Raw genomic sequence first — 15,192 nt, 5'->3', positions numbered from 1 at the left:
ACATCTGTGTCGTGGAGGTGACGTTATTTGTTGTCCTGGGTTGTGCACGCAGACGATGATGCGTACACGCGTGCATGCGTGCTCGCTGCGCTTGATGAGCTTGGTTTGATTATAGCTTTCGTGACCTTCGCTGTCCCTCAAAGACACAGAGGCTACCAGCATGGGACAGCGTCAGTCGGTTTGAAGGTATAATGACACCCACACACACACACACGGTGTCGGCATGACGCCACTCGTTTGTTTGTGAAAAGGGTTAAAGGAACAGCTCCCCCCAAAATTAAATATATCCGTTTTCCCTCACTCTGTCCTGTAGTCCTGTTTAACCATCTAGACTGGATTGATGGCAGCAGCCCAGTTTCTCTGCCCTTTCTTGAACAAAATCACGTGATGCTACAAGTGTCAAAATTACATTTGAGGAGGGTCGGAAGCACATGCTTTAAAAAAAAAAAGCACTGCACGAGTGAACTATATAAATAATTAAATAATAAAATAAACATCAAAAGAAGACAGATGCAATTTGGGTGATGATGATGATGATGTGTGTGTGTGTGTGTGTGTGTTGGGGGGGGGGGGGGGGGGTGAAAAAGCTATTTTAGCCATGTTGTTGCAATTAATAGCACTGCCACTAGGCTGGGATTAGACTTTAGACTGACTCGTGTAACTGTAAATAGCTGTCTGTAAAAAAAAATTAAAAAAGAAAGAATATCGAGTCTGTGTTTGAAAAGGTCAAATTCTGGGATTTGTTTATTTATTCATGGATGTACGTATTTATTTAATGAAACATGGCACACACACACACTTCACCAGATTACCATTTGCAGTTTACTTGACCAGAGGGAAATGACCTAAACAGAAATATTTAATGTTCCCTCACTCTCGGCCCTGATGTTGTTTCCCCCTCCACAGCAGGTCACCCCGCTTTCAGAATGGCGGCCTCTCCTGCCTAGTAACAGTATCCAACACCACTGTCCTCCCGTCTCTATGGCAACAGAGAGCCACCCCTTTCCTGTCCTCCTTCCCATTGATCCAAGTTGAGCCAAGGTGTGTGCGTGTGTGTCTATGTGTGTGTGGTTGAGTCCTGGATGACCGTGACCCTTGCATCACCCGTGCTTTTCCCCCATCAGTGAACTTGAAGTATGGCCGAGTTGGCATTTCTTGAAATCCAAACTTTTGAACTTCTGAAAGGAGGCAAAAAACAATCACAAAACTAAACAAAACGATGATAAACACCATTTAAAAACGCCGATATCCACCCCTGAGATCCACGGCTCAGTGCCGCAGACTGACTTATTATTATAAGCAAAGAGAGCTGCTTCCTCCCAGATATATTTGACTGGTAAACAAACACACCGCTCTCCCTTCAAACTGTTCACACAACCCAGCTCGCAAGTGTGCGTCAGAGCGTATGGCGAGCTGAGATGAGAGGCGCTTTCAAACGCGGCTTCAGAGGCACTCGTTTCTAACCCCGGTCCATCTCCACTGATGTCAGCGCTGTAGGCAAAATCACGCTCCACTCAGATCCGCACTGATCAAAAAAAGAAAGAAAAAAGAAAAGAAAACAAATGCGTCCCCAGGAGGATAAGCTGCACCGAAATGATTCAGGGCCCTGCGTGGTTTGGTTTGGCTCTGCGCGTTCAGTGGCATCGCCTTAAAGGTGGACGAGGCCGAAATGTCACCTGCCTGTCAGATTGACATCTTTGTGTCCCATTTCACCTTATGGGAGGGAAGGAAGGGGGCATTGTTGCTCTGTGAGCAGCGGGGCCTGTCCACGTTGTTTTTCACTCGGCTGAACAACAGCCTGGCGGTAGCTTACGCGCTTGTGCCAGCAGCAGGAGGACGCTCTGTGTCTGAGCTCATGAATGATTAAAAGACGGCTATTTCGCGGCTGCAGCTAAAATTGGGAGTTAGCCCTGCCTTAGCTATAATTAGAAAGCAGATGGAAAGCGTTCATTTATAAAAGCGCATAGGACGGTTTAGACGTTTTCAGGTGACCATGCCCCGTGTGTGTGTGTGTGAGTGAGTGAGTGAGAGAGAGAGAGAGAGAGAGAGAGAGAGAGAAAGAGAGAGAGAGAGAGTAGAGGGGGTCTGCGTTGGGGAGGTAATGTAAGCGCGTGTCCCGAAACTTCCCCCACCCCCGCACCCCGTCTGCCGTCAAGGTCAGACGGAGGCGCATCCTTTTGCGTCAAGAACCCGGTGGGGAGAAATTAAACTCCAAATCAATCGCCCTTGAGCCGAAGGCGAGCACGCGGATACGCCCGCGTGCCACTGAGTCTCGTTTGTTTTGTGAACGTGTGAAAAAAAGAAAGAAAAAGCAGCCGAGCGTGGCTCTTCTCTGCTCTTCTGCTCATCTGTCCATCCTGGCGCGTGCGTGCCAGGAGCAGATCACGGGCCATTGCCGTAATTGCACAGCGAGCGATATACGGAAGAGAAGGGTGGGAGGAGCAGGAGGAGGGGGCATTCTGAACCCGATGAAGCGCCCTTGGCTGCACGGGAGAAATTCAAGAATGACCGAAATAGGCGAAGCTCGAGCAAAGCGGAAAGAAGAGGAGAAGACGCTGATTACTGACGCGCGCCCGGGCACGCTGCCGGCAGCGCCTCGTCTGTCACTCAAGAGGGAGAGGAAAGGAAAGAGAGGAGGAGATGGCTGAATGGGAGGAGAGTCACAGTCCCACTCCCTCCTCCCCCTCCTCCCCCTCCCCTCCCTTCCTCCTTATTTTCATTCATGGCACAATCAGTGACACATGCCTACACATATCTCCCCCATGCAGTGCCTGGCTCGCTCTCTCTCCGTCAAAAGACCGCTCTGTCTCTCCCCTTTACACACAAGCACACACACGCACACCGCACACACCTTAGCATAGGAGAAAACACCCCTCCCCTTGTTTTTTTCATTTGTTATCTAATTTTCTCATAAACACCAAAACACACTGCAGCCCCCCCCCCCCCCCCCCCCCCCTCATCTCTTCCTATCACAGTCTTTCACACTGGGATTTTGGTCATCTCTTTTCATACGTGAGTAAACACAGAGAGTATGTCTCTGTCCCCCATTCTCTCTCGCTCTCTCTTACACACACACGCACACACACACACACACATATTCCAGATAATAACAAACGACAACAAACACATCCAACCCAAACAGGATAAACAAAAAAAGAAGGACACAACAAAACAAACACAGACACGGGCAACTGCACACTGAAAATTGCATATTAAATTCTCTCATTCCCTTCTGCACACACACACGCACACATACACCCATACACGCACGGTTGTCTTTCCAGACACACATGCAGCTTCCTCGCCACCCACTCAGAGAGAGAGAAAAGTGAGGAAGGGTGGGAGCGAAGGGAGGGAGGGAGGAGAGGAGAGGAGGAGGGTGAGCGAACCTGAGAGAGAAGGCTTTGAAGCTGCCGCTCACCCTTTCTCTCTCCTGCCGAGTACCTCAGAGTGCAAGAGAGAGAGAGAAGCAGGTGGTCCCACAGCTCAACCACTCCTCTCCTTCCTCCCATCAGCACATCAGCAATCTCTCTCTCCCTCTCTCTTTCGCTAGTCCTAACACACAAACACACACACAGGGCGATAGCAATCACCCCACACTCACACACACACACACACACACACACACACACACACACACACACACACACACACACCCATCTGCTCTCCCTTGCGCACACATTTCTGAGTGGTGACTGTCAGACAAGCTCCTGGACTCCCCAGCAGAGGCTGCAGGACCACGCACCCCAGTGTCCCTCCAACCTCCCTCCAATGCTCACCATTGACCCCCCCCCCCCCCCCCCCAAAAAAAAAGCTAATTCCATTATACATTCCCGACTGGTAGGAAGAGGGCCGTCTTCTAATTGCTTTCTTATCCCCCTGAGTCCCCTTCACTCTATCCTCCACCACCACCACCCCCCCCCCCTCTTCTCGGCCCGCCCCTCGCCCTACGTGCACTCGACATGGCAGCAGACAAGCAGAGGAGGGAGGCGAGCTAGAGAGCAGGAGAGAGGGAGAGCAGGAGAGAGAGAGAGAGAGAGGCAGGCAGGCTGCTGCTATCAGGGAATACTGGTGCCATTTTCAGCATCGCAGGCTAAAAGGATTGAGCCTCGCCGCTGTACGCTTGGCTCGGCTCAGCTCAGCTCACCTCAGCTCAGACCAGCTGAACAAGAGGGGGACTGGAAGGGCCAACAAAAGAAGGAAAGAACGGCTGACCCCTAACACAGGTACCACGCTTCTCCCTGACATTTGCATCTCTTCTAAGGCAGGACACAAGTTGGAGCGCAGCACAGTGCAGATGGAAGTGTGAGCAAGGTGTATTGGCCAAGGGGGTGTGTTTGTGTCTCTTTGCGTCTGTTTTGTCGATGTGTACATCTGTGTGTGCGTGTGTGTGCCTGTGCATGCTGAATAGAGGACAGCAGGGTCTCTCGTGGGACTGCGTTCTATTTTCATTTGCTGGGTGTTTTTTTGGGGGGGGGAGGGGGGGTTCAGAGAGGAAGAACATTTGCCTCCCACATAAACACACACTCCCAACACCTGCTTCAACCCTGTTTTCCACCAGCATCTGTCCAAACAACAGGCACCAAAAAAAAGATTAAAATTAAAGCCATATCTGCCTGCAAAACACATGGATAACAAGCAGCGGAGGCATGAGCTGCAACCTCTCTTTCTGTTTGTCTGGGGTTTGTTTGTTTTTTTTCCTCCCTTCCAAGCTCCGCTCAGCATCCTGCGCCTTAGGATGTGTTACGTAGTCTTCTAACAGGACGCTATGTCAGAGCAGCGATGTGTCATAGCACGCTGTTTACTCTGCCTATTGCATAAGGACAAATCTGAAATACACACATCAATATTAATCTTATGAAACCAGTGATGAGGTCAGATTGTAAAATGTGTTTAGTTTGGGATACAGATAAATTTTTCTAGATCTTTGTATTTTGTTTGTGTGTCTGCATGGAGTTTAGGCACAGCGTGTTAAAGCTCATATGCTATTTTTAGTATGGCATTGCCTATTTCCTGGCTCTGGATGCATGCTGTACGGTACATATGCACACTGATCTATATGTGAGTGCCGCACGTCCAACATGCTGCATAGCTCATTTCTGAGGTGCCTTTACTACAGCGTGTCATTAAAAGATGCACCGAGACTGCAGTGTCACTGCCGACTGAAAGTGATGCTACCGACAGCTTCGTTCACCCCGAGGAGAGGGAGAGATGGGATGAGGTGGACAGAGAGTGTGCGAGGGAGGGAGGGAGGGAAGAGGGCTGAGGGAGAAGGTGTGACAGAGAGAGAGAGAGAGGGGGAGAGTAAATAAAGCGAGGGGGGAGGTGGAGAAAGATACGGCAATGTGTGTGTGTGTGTGTGTGTGTGTGTGTGTGTGTGTGTGTGTAGGTCCGTTTGTGTTTATGTGCTGGGATAGGACGAGAGGGAGGGAGAGAGTGCGCACAGCGGGGGAGGAGGGGTAACGACGCGATAACGCAGAGAGGGTGTAGAGAGGTGTCAGGGAGAGAAAACAGAGGTGAGATGGAAAACAGCAGTGGCGTGTGTGTTTGTGTGTGTCAGGAAATATAGTGACAATATGCACACAAGAGGAAGAATAAGAGAATGATAGAGCGGGAGAGGGGAAGTGATAAGAGAAGAAGTAAAATATATGAATGGAAGATGAGGCCGATCCCCTATAGCGATGTAGCGGCTTGATTGTCGTCAAGCGCGTAAACAGTGTGCGTGTGCAGAAATGAATTTTTTCCATGTAAAAAGAGTACAACAGCAATGAATGCACCACATATCTACAGTTACAAATCTGTTTTCCAGCAATACGTCCATAGGATTCTGAATGTGTGTGTAAAAGAAAAACTTGAGTCAAGAACTGCCCCACTGCTTTGCCAAAACATGGCAAGGCACTTTCCCTCAAACACACAATCGCTGCTAAAGAGACGGCAGGCTGTTGCACGCAATATGCAGAAACACACGCGAAAGCACACAAATCGTCTGCTCTCCTTCTCCTGTGACTCTTTCTCCTTCACACACAGACTATACACTGGCTTTCCTGCATGATGCAACACAATGAAAGGAAGCTGATTATCATGGAGATTGGGAGTCATGTGGAGAGCAGGTTTCTGTGTGTGTTTGTGTGTTTGCGCGTGTGCGTAGGTGTGTGCATGATGGCCTGTAAAGGGCATACTGAAATTGGCAACTCATTGTTGTGGTGAAATGAAAGGTGAAAGCTTCCCTCTGTTCTGTGTCCCTCTTGCTTTCTCCTCCTCAGCCCTCCACCCCCCTGCCTGTCTCTCAGTCTCAGACCAACACAAATATGTGAGGTCAAAGAGAGGAGAGGAGACAGAATGGGTAACAGAAGCACAGATTAAAGGTACATACCAAGGACGACAAGACACCATCCTTGTTAAAGACTTAAAATACCCAGCGGTTGTCTTTCTCTTCTCAAAGTTTCTTCTCCTTAACTTTTAATCTTTCTATCTCGGCATTGATCCGTCGCTTTGTTTACATCGGATGTCTCAATTACTCCATAACACCATTTTTAACTAGGCTGTTTCGGTGTGCACGTGTGTCTCTGTGAGTTTCCAAGCAACACACTATAAGCCCCAAGTGCCTGTCTAATTGCCCCGGAGGCTCATGGTTATTTACTGTGAGGGGTTATTAGGCAGACACAGAGAAAGAGAGAGTCGGGGAGAGAGAGAGTGTTTGTCCCTCATTAAAGAGAAGAGGCACAAACACAAGCAGGGCTGTAGCAAGCAGCCAGACCACAGCACCATCATCAGCTAACGAATGTGGACACTCCACCTATGATTCATAGCATGTCATTTCTTTTCATACTGAGTGACAATTTCTGTTTTCTTGTCTGAAACAGCCGTAAATCTTCCCTTAACCTTCCCATTGCTGTCATGATTTCTGTCAATTATCGTCAATGATTTCTCAAACACGATGTCCTCTGTCAAGGTCTGCAGTAACTGTGTGCAGCACCTTGGCAGCTTGGCGTGAGCACACTGCACACAGATGTTATGCGCAGGGATGAAATTACTAAAGGGCACAAAAAATGAGCTGCAGGTCCCTACCCACTCTATCTCTCATATGCATGTTCCCCTACTTTGCCACTGTGTCACAAGCTATTCACCACACTGCAAGAACCGCAGGGTTCACTGTTCAACATTCAGGTTTCAGACCAGGTTTACTTATAATGTAGTCGCACATTAAATAACCGCACCACAAATCGCATGTTTATGAAAATTAATACACTACCTGGTGGCGAGTTGTTTGCTATTTTTTAATCTGAAACTTCATAGCAGGAAATCATGCTTGTCCTTTTGTACACCTGATTTGTACGGGCTCTCTAACACGTGAAGCACACACGCAGAAACACACATGTGCTCATGAAAGTGTAGACACACAGCGTGCAACACGACGCCGCTCTGAAATCCTAATACAAGTTCAAACCCAGGCGTACGCTTCCTCTCATCACGTCTGCTTCTGCACTTACACACAAGCCTGAAAAACTCTGCCTGCGTGGACATCATTAGACCTTACACAAACACACAAACACACACTGTGTATTTCCAGGAGCTCAGTGTGATGGGGTGGGTACATGCTGTTCCAGTGAACATTATACGACGGCTGCTAACCTAGATCTGATTACACACAGAAGCTCGCTATATTCACAAATGTGTGTGTGTGTGTCTGTATGTATGTATGTGTTACTTACACTTGGGCCTAATGGAGTTTGCAGGTAATATGTTTTTATTGGAGCAGCAGCTAGGACAGTGTCGGTGTAGTGTGTTTGTCGAGCGAGCGATGGCTGATGTATTTCTCTCCACGAGAGTGAGGAGCATCAAGAGATGGAGATGGAGAGGGAGGAAGTTGGGGGTGGGGGTGGTGGTGGAGGTGTGTGTGGGGGGGGGGGGGTAGCAAGAGGTTACTGCAGGAAGAGAAGACAGGGGTTGTGATGAGAGAGAGGGAGAGAGATGGCAAGGAGGAGGGGGAAAGGAAAGGCTCATCTGTATGCTGCTTACTGTGAGCTGCTTGTTTGATCTGGAGGGAGTACTTAGTGCTGGATGGTGGGATGCTGCAGAGTAGGGAAGGCAAAAATAAGGTTCCTGCAAATGCGTGTGTGTGTGTGTGCATGAGAGAGCAATTGAGAGAGAGAGAGAGGAGAGAGAGAGAGCGAGAGAGAGAGAGCGAGAGAGAGAGAGAGAGAGAGAGAGAGAGAGAGAGAGAGAGAGCGTGTAATTACGTGTGAGGTGTTGGGTGCAGCACTTTGCTCATTAAAAGGATCTGGCTGCTGTCCAGCTCCGCGCAGTTTATCAACTGTCCTTCATGTCTCTCATCCTCCTCCTCCCCTTTCTCTCCTTTCCTCTCCTTCCTTCTCTATCCATTTCTTTCCTGCTCTTCTCTTGCCCCTTTAGCTTTCTTCCTCTCCCTTCTCTGCACTTCATCCTTCTCTTCCAGGATTACTGCAACAAAACGCTGCTTTGCAATGGTGCTGATAGCCTGGTGGGGGGGGGGGGGGGGGGGGGTGTCTTTCATCACTGATGGATGTTTGTGCCTCATTAGAGATGAATAAAAGTGTCGGTGGAGCATCAGAAATGAAGATATTTACACATATAGCGTGAGAAACATATATAAATGTAGGAAAAAGCGTTTCGTAACAAAGGTGAGACCGACAGCTTGTTAGCACAATACACCCGTGGGGCGACTGCTAAACATTCAAATTCACATTCAAGATAGAATCAGCCGTCTGCTGCAGTGAGAAATAAAACACTCTTGTGCGTTGGTGAACACCACAGACCGGCGCCGCCTTCTGTATGTGCCCCACTAACGGTAAAGAAATGCATAATCAGGGCTTTCTCTCAGCATCAGTGAGGGTAGGGGATATTCTGCTCGCGAATACAATGACTTCACTCACACCTTCCTTTCTGCAAGCATATGGAGAATGATATATATGCTTGTTATTATTAAAGTTTTTGGGTGAGTTTGCAATTGTGGGACTAAGTTTTCTTTGCCTGCACAGCTGTTCAGCCCTGTGTGTCCAGCACGCAAGGCCTCCGTTTTGGCTGGAATGCATATTGTGTGTGTCTGTGTGTGCGTGCAGGTAAACGAGTGCTGCTGCTGTTCAGTTAGGACGCGAAATGAAAAATAGAGGAACCAAATCAGGCAAATAAAAGATGACAATAATGCTGGAAAGAGTTTAAAAAAAAGTGAAAGAGGCAGATTGAGAAAACAAGAAAAGAGGGAAACAATTGAAGAGTGATGCTAAAGCAGAGATCAGGGAGACGTAGGAACAGAGAAAGACAGATTAGGGAACGGTAAAATGAAATGATAACCAGAACGCAATATGGAACACTTGAGCAAAATGGAGAAACGGCTACAAGTCAGGCGGGGAGATCGGTCGCGTGTGTTATGCGAGAAGGAGGAAGAAAGCGCATGAGATGGGACCCGGCGATTGTCAAGCATTGTAGCGGAACCAGAAACTGTCACCCGTTTCTCTCCTGTGTTCTGATCAAGGAGCAAGAGACACACTTTGAAAAGTTTTCTACCCACCTACCCCCTTCCTGCGTCTTCAAACAGCTGCTGGAGTTACATAACAGTGAGGTGAGAAAGAACGAGAAGCGTGAGAGAGAGAAAAGGGAAGAAATGACTTACAACGCAAAACTCACACATAGCCTGAATTAGGATTTATTTGTCACATGAACACAATTCTTTTCCCTTTACTGTTTTGACAGTGATGTTTCTGAAGTATCTTTGCTAAATTTGTGACAATGACAATTAAGAAAGACAAGGATAGAGAAAGAAAAGGTATAGGAGAGAGGTGGATGTGTCTGTGAGCATGCTGCAACTTGACTATATGAACAGAGTGTATTTAGGTTAAGTTGAATGTATCAGTGATGCCTGTTGTTGTTGGTAAATGTGGGTTAGAACATAGAAGATTCTCTGGGGTGAGAACTTAAGATACAGCGCATCAGTCTGACGGAACTTCATTTCCCAACATTCAGTATTACAGACAGCAGGAATATGAACACATGCAGACACAGAACCTAAAACATTACTTTGGAGACATATTCCTGGATAGCTGTGAGATGGGTAACATGAGTAAAATTCTTCGTTATCTTAAAGAACAGAAATAAAAGCAGCACATTTAAAGTGTCTCAAAGTGAAAATAAACCAAACAGATAATTTTTTCTTGCAATTCCTGCCTCTATATGATGATAATGATAATGCATTATATGGTCATCTCACCTGTGTGTGCACAGTGGCCCAACCCACCTGCTGCTCCAATCCTTTTGTTTATGTGAGGCAGCCAATCAGAGGAAAGCTAGCTTAAATATGGGTTGGTCCTAAAGAGAGATGAGTGAAAATGGCTTAAATTGCACCGATTCGCCCATTAAAAGGTGAATAAGAATTATTTTGAGTTGTGAATCCTGCCGAGCTACTTTTGTAGAGTACTCATAGTCATAGCGATTCACACTTGTATTTTATTGCTAAACCTCTTCAGTTCACCACATGCCATCAAACAAATAACCATGTGTGGCTGAGGAATGCAAGCTGAAGTGCCTGCATTCATCTACTCAACAGGGTTAGGTTCAGCGGGCTACATCACTTAGGTGCAAAAGCATGCTTCCCACACATATAGTACATATACGTATGTTTCAGCGATGTTGGGCCTGTCTGACGGATTACAGCACAGCAAATTGCAAACGCAGGTAAAAAATAATGCTGCGGCTCCTCTCCAGCGCCCGTTGAGTACATCAGCCATGCCCCGCATTCAGTGCTGTTGCCAGGTTGCATGCTTGTTTGCTTACACGCAAGTGTGCGTGGCTGCATGTGCCTGTATGTTTTGCTTGACTGCCTCTGTACTATGAACACAAAGTGAGTTCTCTGCCTGTGAATTAGCCTCCATAGCAACCAGTGCCACACAGTCAGCCAGCCATCCAGCCAGCCAGGCGGTGCAGTGAATGAACGCCATTCTGCGATCAGAAAATGGGTACAGGCCTGTTGCCAGATCTGGGTAAAGCGGGCACGTCGGTATGCCGATGTGCAGAGACAATGGGCCGTTGCTGTGGTGATGGGAAGGGCTGGTCGGGTAACAATGAGCATTGGTATGTGGATGACAAACAATGTCAACAGCAACTTTCAGCCACTTTGTTTGTTTACCTGCTGTTTCTCTTTTTGTCCACCGCTATTTTTTGTTTGTTGCTCAGCATCTACCTACCTTTCATCCCCTGATCTCTCCCTGTTTGCTTTCCTCCTCTCTTCTTTCTCTTCTGTCTGTGTCTCTATGAGAAAGAGGTTGCGGCATTGCGGAGGTGGGTGTTGAGCGGGGGCACAGGAGAGTTTTTTGTTTGGTTTTGTTTTTTTATCAGTATGTTATTGTCAGAGCCGTCCCATCACCTTGGATACACACACACACATATATGCGCCCACAAATACAGACACGTGAACACACACACACACACACACACATCTTAGACGTCAAACATACGTCAGATGCTAATAACTGACAGTCAAGCTCAGAAGCGAGCCCAACAGTACACAACTCACATGGCAAGCTGTGCTAAATTGACCAAACTGTTCTAGACAAAGATCTAAGTATAAACAAAACAATCATGGCACACACGTCACACATACGCTTTATGCTCGCTTCTGATCTAAATGGTAACCACGTCCCAAGGTGCGCTGTTCAACCACCAGGACAGGATGAGGGTGAGCAGGGGCATAGTTGGGACCTGGCTAATTGCTGATGTTCTCATGCAGAGAAAACATGAGGAAGATGCTAATGACCTCTCACTCAGATGTGTATCGACTGGCCCAGGCGTAGCCATGGTAGCCAGCCAGAACACATACACATATACACACACAAAACGCAAAATTACCTGAGGCTCAGATGAGGGATAAGTGTAAGCCAAATTTTTGAAATTAAATTATAATTTGATATCATCAATTATCTGACTTGTTAGGATGTCTTACTGCTACGTCGAGCTAAACATAATGAGTGCTGAGAATGGAGCGACTTCGCTGTACTGCACATTGATATTGCTTTTTATTATTCCTACCATTCTGGAGATTTAAAAAAACCTGTTTATTGAGCCCAAAAAAGGATATAAAGAGAGGGAAGAAGGGAAGGAGAGTGTGAGAGTGAAGGCTGCTGAAAAGCCGACGCACCTGGTACAGGATAAGAATAGTAATCAATCACGCACATGCACACGCAGAGGCAAACATGTACAGAGCACAGCTGGGCTGCAAAAAAGCCATCTGTATTACCACAATGTAACACTCAGTGTGTACGTACTGTGTGTGTCTCTGTGTGCATGTATACGTGTGCATGCGGGAAAAATCTAGATCAGCTTCCTATTCGCTCAACCATGTCTGTCTTTACGATGGAGAAACAGACTTGCACAAGCCGGGATTAACATGCATGCTCACTAATATATGCAGACACCCCACACACACACACCTTCACACAGAGACTCATGCGGAAGCACTGACTTTCACCTGCAGCCATAGGCTACATAGAAATGCATACTAAAAAGACCAGGATAGAAGAGGGGCAAAGTGTAAATAGAGAGATGGATGAGACAAGTAGGGGTGGGGAGGCTGAAGGATGGATGGGTAAAAGAGGGGAGGCTGGTGACGGGGGTTTGTAGAGCCGGGGAGATCTGTAATGAGATCTCGGTGAGTCAGACAGGATGCTAAACTCTTATTCTGACTGGATAACCAACAAAGCCAAAGCGGGAATGCATTAGAAAGCATTAGCCTAGCTGGCTAATAGCAAAATCTGTGTCAATGGCATTAGAATGAAGTAACATCCACGGAATCACTCTCAAAAGCATTGATCTTCTTCTTTTTTCTAAAAAAAAACAAAAAAAACAACGAGCACAGGCATCCGGGCGGTGGATTCAGCTAAGGCTGGCAACAATTCACAGCTACCTAAGCAGTTTTCCCCTCAGCATTAAATTAGAATAGCTTAGCGTTGACCCACTGTTGCTTTTAGCGCGTTAGCTTGTATCAGAGTGTGAGTCATAAGCTTTGCTGGGAGAAGCCACAGCACAAATTTAAACATCAGAGCAGTCAACAAACCCTGGGCTATCTCCGTGGCCATATTTATTCATGCGGTGTGACACCCATGAACATGCACATGCACGCACGCACACATAAAAACGCACACATAATGAAGGCACATGCTGAGCTTGGGTACAAACTAGAGCAAAAATAAGCAAATGCATCAGATTTATGTAGGAGAAAGACGGCAGTATTAGACATTTTTCTCACTGTCAACAAATCCTGCATAAAAGGCCGACACAGAGCATAACTTGGTCCAAAAGGCGAGCGTTTTCTGTGCACCCAACACCAGAGAGCTACGGTGGTAAGAAACTATTAAAAGCGCATAAATGAGCCACTGTGTTGCATCGGGTGACACTTTACTTCATTATGACAAACTCCAGGCTAGTTTATTTTGAGCGAGTCTTTCATATACTGTCCTGCTGCAATGAATATTAATGCGTATTAATCCGCAGCGGAAAATAGACCCGTCATGAATGCAATCTTTACTTCCAACTGGGAGATATTGTCGAAAAGCTACACTGCCCGGCAGTTTCAGGAAATTATCTTTGCTTTTCTTAAAGAATAAAACATTATAATTGTGAGCAGCTTCAAAAATTTACATTAGCTGAAAAAAAAGTGCTGCCCTTTCTTATCCTTTAGGACAAGTTAGTAATTCAGAAGTGGCAGTAAGTTATTCTCTCTTTTTCCATGTTTTTCCTCTCTCTCTTCCTCCTTTGAAATTTCTCTCCATCCCTCTTTGTACCTCCATCTCTTCTCCGTAACTGCTCCATCTTTCAATAAAGCATTCTGCTTTGCAGCTTCCTCCCTCCTTTGAGTTATCCCCATCTCACTCTCTTTATCTTCTCTCAGAGCCTCCATCTTTCACTGTTTCCCCCTGCCTCTTCCGCTAGCCATCTTTCTCTCCCCGGCTCCCCTTTCTTTAACCTTTTATGCTCTCCTCTTACTCCTCTCCACCTCTTTTCACTCTCTTTCTCTCGCAGCGTGTGTGTCAGCTCCCTGTTTCAGTCTTTCCATCACCACCCCTCCAACCCCCCCGCGCCATCAACATCCTATACACCACACCTCCTCCCCTCTCACTCCTGCCTCTTTCTCTTTCCTCCTTCCGCCTTTTTCCATCTTCAGCACACATCTGCTAGTCTAACACCAATCGTCTCCCTTTTCAGCATGCTATCCTCACACCCATTACACTCTTCCCTTCTCCACCCCTCTATCTCACTTTCGGGTTATGACGTGTGATTGCATATTCCTGCCTCATTCAAGCAGCCACATGCTCACACATAGATGCACGCACCTTCATCCTCGTTAATATATTCAGTGTGTATAATGTCATCGTCAAGGTTAACAGCTGAGGTGCAGTGGTAAGAGGAGCCAAGGGTTACTGGCAATGTAAGAGCCACATTGTTGTTATGGGGTACTCTTACTGATTAATGAGTTTCACAGCTCAATAATCAGCAACATCTAAGTATTTTAGGGTAGAAATTATGTAATCCAACGACCTTTCATATACATCATCAAGGAATGCATTGAAGGATAATTGAAGATCCTCTAATCAAATGGTAATTATTGTCATAAATGTTTGGAACTGAAGGCAATCAGAGAATTTCATGCTGTTTTAGCCTCAGCCTCCATCCTCCATCCCCTCATTTATGTTCATTAATATGAAGGACTGCCATTGTTCCATGGATAATTCATTGACATGCATGGCGGCAGCGTCCCCGTGTTTGTTTGTGTGTGCGTGTGTGTGTGTGTACATTCACCGGGCGGGCGACCAGATGCAAAAGGCATGACAAGAAAATAACCTTCCCTCCTTCGTCTCTCATATTGACGAGACGCCTCTATTGCGCTCTCACCACGCCACCCCACACCCCACGCCCCTCTATTTTTATCATCTTTGCACGGTCTCTCCGTCTCTCGCGCTCGCTCTTTTGCTGTCTGACTCTCACTCTTTCAGCCTCTCTGTCCTTGGGTGTCTGCAGCCAGCTGTGTTTTCAGGCCATTAGTGCCCCCCCCCCCCCCCCTCCATCCATTTTCCCCATCACCGATTCCTCCAGCAGACCTCACCCTCCTCCTGCCCCCCCTCCATCTCACTCTCTCTCTTCCTTTCTCCTCCTCCTCCTCTTCCTTTC

At 47.0% G+C, this 15,192-nt stretch overlaps 1 protein-coding gene across 2 annotated transcripts in view; it reads left to right on the top strand.

Annotated features, from left to right (window-relative positions):
- Nucleotides 1–3,997: 3,997 nt before the first annotated feature.
- The window catches only part of rai1 (retinoic acid induced 1), a 54,446-nt gene continuing 43,251 nt past the window's right edge, over nt 3,998–15,192 (top strand). For both annotated transcript variants that reach the window (XM_082529107.1, XM_082529108.1), the window contains exon 1: nt 3,998–4,226. The gene's annotated coding sequence lies outside the window, so the exon portion shown is untranslated. The remainder of the gene's footprint in view (nt 4,227–15,192) is intronic.

This window comes from Aulonocara stuartgranti, assembly GCF_965226115.1.
Source record: "Aulonocara stuartgranti genome assembly, chromosome: 4".
In the NCBI taxonomy this organism is placed as follows: Eukaryota; Metazoa; Chordata; class Actinopteri; order Cichliformes; family Cichlidae; genus Aulonocara; species Aulonocara stuartgranti.
Note: the sequence above shows the minus strand (reverse complement) of the source record. Positions and strands in the feature narration are given on the sequence as shown.